Source organism: Macaca fascicularis, chromosome 2, assembly GCF_037993035.2.
Source record: "Macaca fascicularis isolate 582-1 chromosome 2, T2T-MFA8v1.1".
In the NCBI taxonomy this organism is placed as follows: Eukaryota; Metazoa; Chordata; class Mammalia; order Primates; family Cercopithecidae; genus Macaca; species Macaca fascicularis.
Genome location: NC_088376.1, coordinates 33,816,446 through 33,826,690, shown reverse-complemented (window position 1 = coordinate 33,826,690; position 10,245 = coordinate 33,816,446). Strand labels below are relative to the sequence as shown.

At 39.5% G+C, this 10,245-nt stretch overlaps 1 pseudogene; it reads right to left on the bottom strand.

Moving 5' to 3' along the window:
- Nucleotides 1–7,871: 7,871 nt before the first annotated feature.
- Nucleotides 7,872–9,780, bottom strand: LOC102144612 (glutathione S-transferase omega-1 pseudogene; annotated as a pseudogene).
- Nucleotides 9,781–10,245: the final 465 nt, after the last annotated feature.

Here is a 10,245-nt window from a genome sequence, read left to right as displayed (position 1 = left end):
TGATTTATGATTTCTTAGCTGTATTTAACCAGAGTTAATTATTTCCTATAAATAAAACTTTCCTGAGTTTTCTACCCAATGCATCAGGAATTTTGAGTTTTTCCCCAAATGGCTTAAGAATAGGTACTATTCCTGACCTCATGTTAACTAGGCACTGTTGTTCTCTACTTCTTTTGGATGTTTCTTTCCCAGCCTTAGGTAGTTTGCAGATCATATAGACATAGATCACTACCCAGCTAAATGCTCAAAGGGGACCTTGAGTATATTTCTAAGGTCTCTCTGGGGTCTATGCTCTGTCACAGAGCAGTTCTCAGGATCAAGAGTTTTATATATGTAAAGGCCTCTAACTTGTTGCCCAACGTATAGTTGGGACTCAATAAATACTTTAAAAATTCAATTTAGATCTCCAGATACAATAAACTTTAGTGGACATTTCTCACTCTTTTTTTTCTTTTCTTTTCTTTTTTTTTTTTTTTTTTTTTTTTTTTTTTGAGATGGAGTCTCGCTCTGTCGCCCAGGCTGGAGTGCAGTGGCCTGATCTTGGCTCACTGCAAGCTCCGCCTCCCGGGTTCAAGCTATTCTCCTGCCTCAGCCTTCCAAGTAGCTGGGACTACAGGTGCCTGCCAACACGCCCGGCTAATTTTTTGTATTTTTAGTAGAGATGGGGTTTCACCATGTTAGCCAGGATGGTCTCAATCTCCTCACCTCGTTATCCACCCACCTCGGCATCCATCCACCTCGGCCTCCCAAAGTGCTGGGATTACAGGCATGAGCCACCGTGCCCAGCCTTCTCATTCTTTTGACTACCCAGCATCTATAATGTCTTCTGATCAGGCAGAGCTTGTCTGCCGTCATAGAAACTGCAAAGAAGAAAGTAAGAGAAGAAGCAGAGACCACACTGAGCTTATTCTAGGGACAGGAAGCAGCAGGGCAGTGAGAGCAGCTCCCTCCACCCTTTAGTGGCAGCATTCTCGGTGGCCATAGTAATAATGGTCCATCAGTGCAGAAGTGTGATTTTCATTAAATCTGTTCTGTGGTGAGTTTTGGGGCTCTTTTCTAGCTGTGTCGCCTGGCAATCTGGTTGTTCTTCCAAAGATTCTGCATGCCATCCAGTATCCCTTAACATTTTGCATTGTAAAAGTATAGTATATATACAGAAAAACATGCACATAAGTTTTTTTTTACAAAATGGATTTTTACAAACTGAGTGCATTTTTATAACCAGTGCTCAGATCAAGAAACAGAATATTACCAACATCCTTAAAGCTTCCTCATTCCCTCTCTAGTCACTATCATCTGCCATCCAAGGATAACCAAAACCCTGGCCCCTGGCATCATAGATTAATTCTACTTGTCTTGTTTTTCTTCTTTATACAAATGGAATCATACCACATTTGTTGTGTATGTCCAACATTTTGATTGTGAAATTTATCCATGTTGTTTGGTTTAGTTGTATCTCATCCACTCTTACTAGCATGGCAAAGTATTCCATTCTATAAATATACTATAATATTTATGCATTTGTGTTGGGGGTTCTCAAGACCACCCTCAGGCTCAAAGATTTGTTGGGAAGACTCACTGAACTCAGAAAAGCTATTATACTCATGCTTGAGATTTATTTCAGTAAAAGGATACAGGTTAAAATTGGCAAAGGGAAAAGGTGCACAGGGTTGAGTCCAGGAGAAACCAGGAACAAGTTTCTAGCTATCATCTCCCAGTTGAGTCACACAGATAGCGCTTAATTTTTTCAGCAATGGTATGTGACAGCACATGCAAAGTGTTGCCAACTAGGGAAGCTACTTGACCCTTGGCATCCAGGATATTTATTGGAGACAAAACTACTCAGTCTCCAGAACCCATAGGTCAAATAGATACAGTGAGGCCTAAAGCCTCAGGCATACAAAAACAGGCATTTTGTTAGTGCTAACTAGCTGACATAGCCCAAAGCATTAGGCATAAAAAGATACTCTTTTCAGGCAGGATAGTCCAAAGGCTCAGAGACCTTTTCCCAGGAATCAGGCTAAGGGCCATTGCTGAAGACCTTGGGAATGTACAGAGTTTGAGTAACCCAGGCATACAGAGTTAACCCTGTTTACATATCATTATATTGTTGATGAGCATCTAGGCAGTTTACATTTTTATTAATATGAATAGTGCTGCTAGGAACATTGTTGTACACATTTTTGTTAAAGATTTGTATGCATTTCTATTGGGTGGTTACCTAGAAGTGAAAATGGTAAATTATAGGATATAGCATTTGCTCAGCTTTTATATACACTGCCAAAGAGTTTTCCAAAGTGACTGTTCCAGTTTACACTCTCAGCATCAGTGTAATATATGGGTCCAATATCTTTTTTAAAAGCAGTTTTATTGAGATATAATGGACATACAATACATTCTATATTAAATTATCCAATTTGATAAATTGTGACATTCATTATATTTACACCTGTAAAACCACCACCACAAGCAAGATAATAAAAGTATCGTTCAACTCCAAAAGTTTCCTTATATTTCCAATATCCTCTCAATTGATTCATTTTTCTATTACAAATCAGCCATCAGTTTCTGTTGCTTACAACTGAGACTTCCTAGATGGTATAATCCTATCTTGCATTTGTGCCCAGCTTGGTCCTCCACACTTCTTTTCATTTCAATTCTTGCTGAGCATCTTTGATGTATGTCAAGGACATAGATTCTGATTTTTGTCTGTGTGAGTCAGTTTGGTCAGATTCCAGATCATCTGATTATGGCTTTGTCCTCAAGACTCCTGGTGATTCCACACATCATTTTATCTCCGTTTTCTGCATATACTTCTTCCTGAACTGCCTTATAGCCACTGGCCCCAGTCCTTCCTGGTTGGCCGAGAACCAAACATCTCTAGATTCATCCCTGAACGAGAGTTTCCTCGATGTTAAGAGAAAGGGCTTCTTCCTCAACCCTTTATTAAGTTGCATAGACTAGTAAGATAGGTTGAATTGTGTGCCTCCCTCCACCCCACAAAAATATATAGATGTCCTAACCTCCAGTACCTCAGAATGTGATTTTATATGGAGATAGTATCTTTATTTCCACATAAGGCCATATAAGTAATCAAGTTAAAATGAGATTGGGGTGTACTCTAATCCAATATGACTAGTGTCCTTATAAAAAAGGGAAATTTGAATACAGATAACAGATATTTGAACGAATTTGGACACCATGACATAAAAACAAATAGAGGGAAGATGATGTGAAGAGAAACAAGGAAGAAAGCCATCTACAAGCCAGGGAGAGAGACCTGGAACAGATCCTTCCTTCACATCCCTCAGAAGGAACCAACCCTGCTGACACCTTGATTTCAGACTTCTAGCTTCAGAACAGTGAGACAATAAATTTCTGTTGTTTAAGCCACATCATTTGTGGTACTTTGTTAAGGCAGCTCTAGCAAATTAATACAACCAGGTAGGTGCATTAGCTTTTCTCCATCATTTTCAGATCATGTGGAGTACAACAGAGGATCAGAAGGCAGTGTCTGCCCTTTTGGAAGCACTTCATTATAGAAATGGAGATTGGGGAGAAAATAATGTGGGAAGAGCAAACTAACTCCAGATTTTTTACTTTGGTCATTCATGAGACCCTGAATAGGAAAGGCTAAACCCTGAAGTTCTATACTCCTTGTTCTTTTCTTTCCGTTTTCTCAAATTGATAAGTGTGATTCATTTTTCACAGCCATCTGTGGGAACACATGGACTCCTTCAGTTAGTGGCTATTAAGATCTGTTCTACAGTCTGATGGGGGTGATTTGGGAATGTTTTTCTCCTAGGTCTTTTTCATGGAAACTTTTCCAAAGCAAAAGGTTAATAAAATTTTGATAGAGGCAGATACAGAATATCTTGAAAATCCCTGAAATATTCTCATCACCTTTAATCAGGTCCTCTGACAGGCTGAGTCCTTGTAAGGGCTGATTTTGCTTTACTTGTAAAATCTTATAAAGTCTATTTGCCTTGTTGGTCAAAAGTTGATTAAAGAAGAAATATCAAGGAGAAAGAATGACAAACAGAAAAGATATTGAAAATATTAAATGGGCATATGATTTATTGCCCCTGCAGTTCAATCTAACAATAGAGAATATAATAAATTTGCCCCATGAGGAACTTCTTTTCCACTTCAAGTCCTTCCTTTGGCTGTTTTCACCCTCCAATCTCTATCCTCTTTTCTAGTTTTTAGGTCTAGAATTGCAGATATTTCAGCAAAGCTGCATAATGACCCATTTGGCTGTGCCTTGGGAGTCAGATTCTGATTGCTTCTTGGAAGTGAGCGTAGTGATATCCCCCTGGGGCCTTGCTCTGGTGCTGTTAGTGAATATCTTGGTTTCCTGGAGATCAGAGATCCCCTCCTGCAGCTCTGGCTCCACTTCCTGCCACTTCCATGGACAAGTATCACTCTGCTGTCTACAGTGGTTGCTTTTTCCTTCTTTTTTAAAAATTGAGATTAAATCCATATAACAGAATTTACCATTTTAACCCTTTTAAAGTGTACATTTTGGTGGTTTGTAGTATATTCACAATGTTGTGCAGGTATCAGCACTAACTCCAGAATGTTTCCAGCACCCCCTAAAAAAACCCTGGACCCATTAACTGTCATATCCTGATTCCTCCACCTCCCTTTTCCCTGGTACCCACTAATCTATTTTCTGTCTCTATGGATTTGCCTATTCTGGATAGTTCATACAAATTAAATTATATAATTCTTGGACTTTGTGTCTAGCTTCTTTCACTTAGCAGGTTTTCAGGGTTCATCCATGTTGTAGCATGTTTCAGTATTCCATTCCTTTATTTGGCTATCTTTCCATTGTATAGATATACATTTTATTTTTATTTATTTATTTATTTATTCATTTCTCAATTGATTAACATTTGGGTTGTTTCCATTTTTGGGCTATTAGGAATAATGCAGCTATGAATATTCAAGTATAAGTTTTACTGTGGACATATGTTTTCATATTTATGTATATGTATTAATATATCCACAGGGTATATACCTGTGATTGGAATTGCTGGGTCATATAGTAACTCTATGTTTAAGTTTTTGTAAGAACTGCCAACCATTTTTTGGTCTTTTCTTTTCAGGGAGCATAAGATGATAAGATTGATTTCGGATGCACTGATGTTTAGGAGAAGCTGAACTGTCAGAGAGAAATGCCCACCATGAGTTGAAGATGCAAGAGTGGAGCCCAGGTAGGCATATCAAGATTGCATATGTCAACTTGGGCATCATTCAAATGCAGTGACTGCTAAACCTATGATGGAGATGAAGTCTCTGAGGGTGATAACAGATAGAAAGAAGAAAATATGAGGAGCCTATGATAGGCCCAGCACTGCCTAGGATTGTACTTTACTTGTGTTAGTTTAATCATTACAACATAATGAAGTGAGTGCTACTATTAGCCCCATTTTATAGATGGGGCAACTGAGGCTCACTGAGGTTAAGCATATGAACTAGTTTGCATAGTTTGTATACAGCAGAGCTAGGATTTAAATGCTGGCAAATAACATAGATATAGCCAGAAGAAATTTAGAGAATGAGAAGCAAATTTAAAAGAAAGAGAGAGGGCCATTAATTGCAATAGGATGGGATAAGTGAGTTATTGTGTTCCAGAATCAAAGGAAGAAAATTTTTGGTTTTTTTTGTTTGTTTGTTTTAGAAGGAATATGTCAATTGTGCAGACTGTTACAAAGGCATCAAGTAAACACAAGATAGATATATATAATAACATCTAATTACCCCATTTCTGACCCATTACAATTCTCAGAATGTTTCCTATTTAGCTTTTAACTGATCTGTCCTGGTTGCTGCTCTATGTGCATTTTCCTCTGCAGAACAACAGGACATCACTGGGTTGCTATTATAGACAATAAACGCATTTCAGAATGAGTAAGGAAACCGATTATTTACAGAGAAAACAGTTTCACAAAAACTAATTTTTTTTTTTTTTGAGGCAGAGTCTCACTCTGTCACCCAGGTTGGAGTGCAATGGCACAATCCCGGCTCACTGCAACCCCCGCCTCCTGGGTTCAAAGGATTCTCCTGCCTCAACCTCTCAAGTAGTTAGGATTACAAGCACGCACCACCATGCCTGGCTAATTTTTGTACTTTTAGTAGAGACAGGGTTTCACCATGTTGGTCAGGCTGGTCTTGAATTCCTGACCTCAGGTAATCCGCCTGCCTCAGCCTCCCAAAATTCTAGGATTACAGGCGTGAGTCACTGCGCCCGACCAAAAACTAAAATTTTTAAGTAAAATGAGATTCTCTCATGGTAAGTCATGAAGTAAAATTTTGAATGTATAACACTAAATAACTCTTAGTACTAGAAGGAAAAAGAATTATATTGCAGCATTGAAATAAAACTGTATTGTATGGATAATGAAGCAGTACCCTTACCTTTCTTCATTATTTTGTATCTTTGGCTTTTCTTTCCCCCTTTTCAGATGGTGGCAGGTTCACTTAAGATTAAAGTGCCATTATTTCAGAGCACTGAAGCACATCCACGTAATGATGACATTATGTGAGAAATCTCAGGCAGTTTCAGCCGGTCAAGTCTTTTTCATTAGTAGTCACAGGTATTGCTGGGGCTAGAGTCTTCCCCCACTTCAGATTCTTGGTTTATTTGGCACTTCAGGATATTTTCAAAGATAAAATAAGGTTGGATTCCCTGAAAAACCAATCATAAAAGCTTTCCATACAAAGCTTTTGTATGGAAAATTGCCATGAAAAACTAAGGAACAAATGTTTTTAAGAGAAAAATAAGGTAAAAATAAAGTGAAATGGATGTCATAGTAAGTCTCTGTAATTCACAAGCCATTGGGTGACAACCAAGCAACTAACTAGAATACATTCACCCATTAGCTTGTCTGCAGCTCGATTTTACAGGCTGCTCTTTGTTAGAAAACAAACGGTTTGGGGGCTGCTTTTTATTAAAAGTCTTACCGAGAACTCCTGTACCCTCACTATCCGGCTAAATAGTTTTTTCTAACTCCTATATTACTAGTTGCCTGGTACCTGGCACTGGGATGATTAAAGCAGAGGAATATTGTCTCTTGGGTGTATGAGTCAGATAGTGGAGGTAAGACTCTGGATTGGTTAGTTTGCATATCAAAGGCATGCATGCTCCTGGCTGAGTCTTTTGCTGCCTCTGAGAATTGGCTAACCCTGAAATGGGCTGTCTCTCCCTAGCTAGATAGGTTTTTTAAGATATCAAAACATCGTAACACAGAAAAATTTAAAAATATATAACCTAAAATGTGGGTTTTTTCCCATAATTTGTTAATTATCATGAAAAGGCTAAAGCAATGAAGCACTGTTCTATTCTGAATATGAAAGAGGTATTTATATTAAATTGAATTATAAGGTACTGTAAGAAAAGAAACCAAGTTCATTAAAGCCTTCCCAGTTTGGGCCATTTTCTAACATTAGTTACATCTATGTTAATTACTTCTTGTTGATTATTCCAATTCATTTTATTTATTTATTTATAGATAGACTCTAGCTCTCACCTAAAAGGGATTTAGAAAGGAAAAAAGACCTAAAATCAAATTTGGATGAGTAATGTTAAAAAGCTGTTAATGTCCCATCACCCTGCAGAAAGCAGAGTAGATCAGTATATTAACGTGGGCAGCAAAGGCTATCTGGTTAACACGGTAAAATTTCAGAGAGATTTATGTTCACTCTTCATCTCTTTTGCAGTCATTTTTTTCTTCAGGGTTGCCTATCTTCCTTGTTACTAGTCCTTTGTGGTCTGTGTACTATTCGATCTCTTCTCTAAGGTTTTATTAGAGTTTTGATACGGACTTTCTTTTTTCTCTAAGTGAAGGAAAACCTCAGACATAGCTTTATTGCTGACTCCTTCCGAGCCCGTAGTCACAGGTCTCCGGGCTGTAAGTAGAGCTCTATGAAACCTTGCCAGTCCTTCACACCAGTGAGCAGGGCTGAGACTGTGGGATCTTCCCTCATGGCTGCCATCCACAGTTTAAGTTCTGGAGTGTGGTCTACACACTCACTTAACTTCATTGCTTCCAGCCGTTCAAACCAGGGCCAGATGACGTGATCAATCATAGAGACGGAACTGTCACCAAAGAAGGTTGTCTTCTTATTAACCAGAACCTCCTCTAGCTTGCTAAATTCTTTACACAATGCTTCTTTCAGGCCAGCACCGTCTTCCTTATTTCAGCTTCCTACCAAAGATGGCACCTTAGAAAACAACTTAAAGACCATCTTCCGGCAAGCTTTCTCATACGGGTCATCCGGCAACAGCTTCTTCCCTGAGTATGCTTCCTCCAGGTACTCACAGGTGATGGCGGACTAGTAGATCAGCTGACCCTGACTGTTTTCCAGAACTGGCACCAAACTAAAGGGATTTTTCTTAACCACTCAGGCTTATTTTTCAGGTTGATATTGATGACTTCATGCCTGATTCCCTTGGCCTTCAGGACCAGATGCGTCCTCTCAGCAAATGGACGGAACCTCATGCTTGTAGACTCGGATCTGGCCCTCTGGGACCAGCCCCGCGGGCGTGCTTCCCTTCCGCAGGCTCCTGGCTGACTCCTCGGACATCGTGGCGCAGCGCAGGCCAAGCTCCCAGTGCCGCGGGCTCTCAACATCGACATTTTGAACATTTGACATCTCTTTAAACTTTAAAATATTTAATGAAGTGAAAAAAATCTCCAAAGTTATACAAACACATATGATTTTTGAGTAATCATTGAGTATTGACACATTTAGATTAGTATGACATTCTAATAACTACACCATTAAGTTCAAAAAGGAAGATACATTTCTACTTTAGTGTTACTCATAAACAAATCCAAAACTCAGGTTTCTGTTTTGCTTTGTTGTTCTTCTTTGGTTTTTGGAGACAGAGTCTCAGTCCGTTGTCTGCTGGAGTGCGGTGGGGCAATCTCGGCTCACTGCAACCTCTGCCTCCCAGGTTCAAGCAATTCTCTTGCCTCAGCCTCCTGAGTAGCTGGGATTATAGGCATGCACCATCACGCCCGGCTAACTTTTGTATTTTTAGTAGAGACGGGGCTTTGCTAGGTTGGCCGGGCTGGTCTCAAACTCCTGGCCTCAAGCAATCCACCTGCTTCAGCCTCCCAAAGTGCTGGGATTACAGGCTTGAGCCACCAGGCCTGGCCTGAAAACTCAGTTTTTAAAGATTAAGTAAAGAAATGCTCAGGAGCTCATTCATTTCACATCTGTCACCTGCCGGTGTCTACAGTTATTAATGACCTCATGTTGTTTTCATTGTATTTGCATGCCTGCACATAAACCATCCAGAATCATTATATGAACTACTTTCAGCTAAACCTTGGGAGAAATCATGCCTTGCATTTCAGATAAAGAAGTGACCAGTCCAGGGAGGGAATCACCATGCTTACAACATTGATGCTAATAGGTAATCTTTAAAAAAAAAACAGTATTTACTGCCTGCCACCATAGATGAGCCGGTATGATTTGGGCTTCCGGGACCACACCCCTTATGACAGAAACCTGTTGGCATTTCCAAGACTCAAGATAGGCTATGTGCTCTCTGTTCCACGAGAGGAAGGGGCTAACAAGGCCTCAGTTATGACATTCAGGAAAGAAAACAGATATTATCAGTGGGAAAAATCCACTTATAACCAGCCCAGCATGTGTTAGCTATTAGAACCACTGTGAGAACTCTCTGCAGCCCTTATGTGTGGTCTAGAATCTTCTTTGCAGTTGATGACTATGACACAATTCAGTTCTAAGTCCACAAAAAATATATTTTATCCAGAATTTATTATATCAACTAGATTATCTCTGCTATCCAAATTCATGTAGTTTACTTTCTGCAGGATACTGGGATAACAGCTTTTAGGGTTGCTCACTCAAACTTCATTCTAGGTTTTTTTTCCCTTCCTAATTTTTTTGGGTGTAAGAGTTGGAGTTTATATGTTGTTTTGTTGAATTTTATCTCCACAACCAGCCAATTCCTTAACCCTTCCCCACTTCTCTTAACCCTCCTTTGGTCCCAAGGATTTTCTCTCCTCTGGTACAAATGGACATCTCAGCTCCTCCATATTGGATTGGTTGCCTAGCTGGCTCCCTGCATCAAAGAGAACTTTGGTCACAGGGCATAGAGTAACTATTACTCCATCGTCCTGCCTGTGCATAGTTAGGTGATAGCACAAGTGCCACCCCTCCCTTTTTCCAACAAAGAGAGAAACAAGATTAGAGTTCAGCACT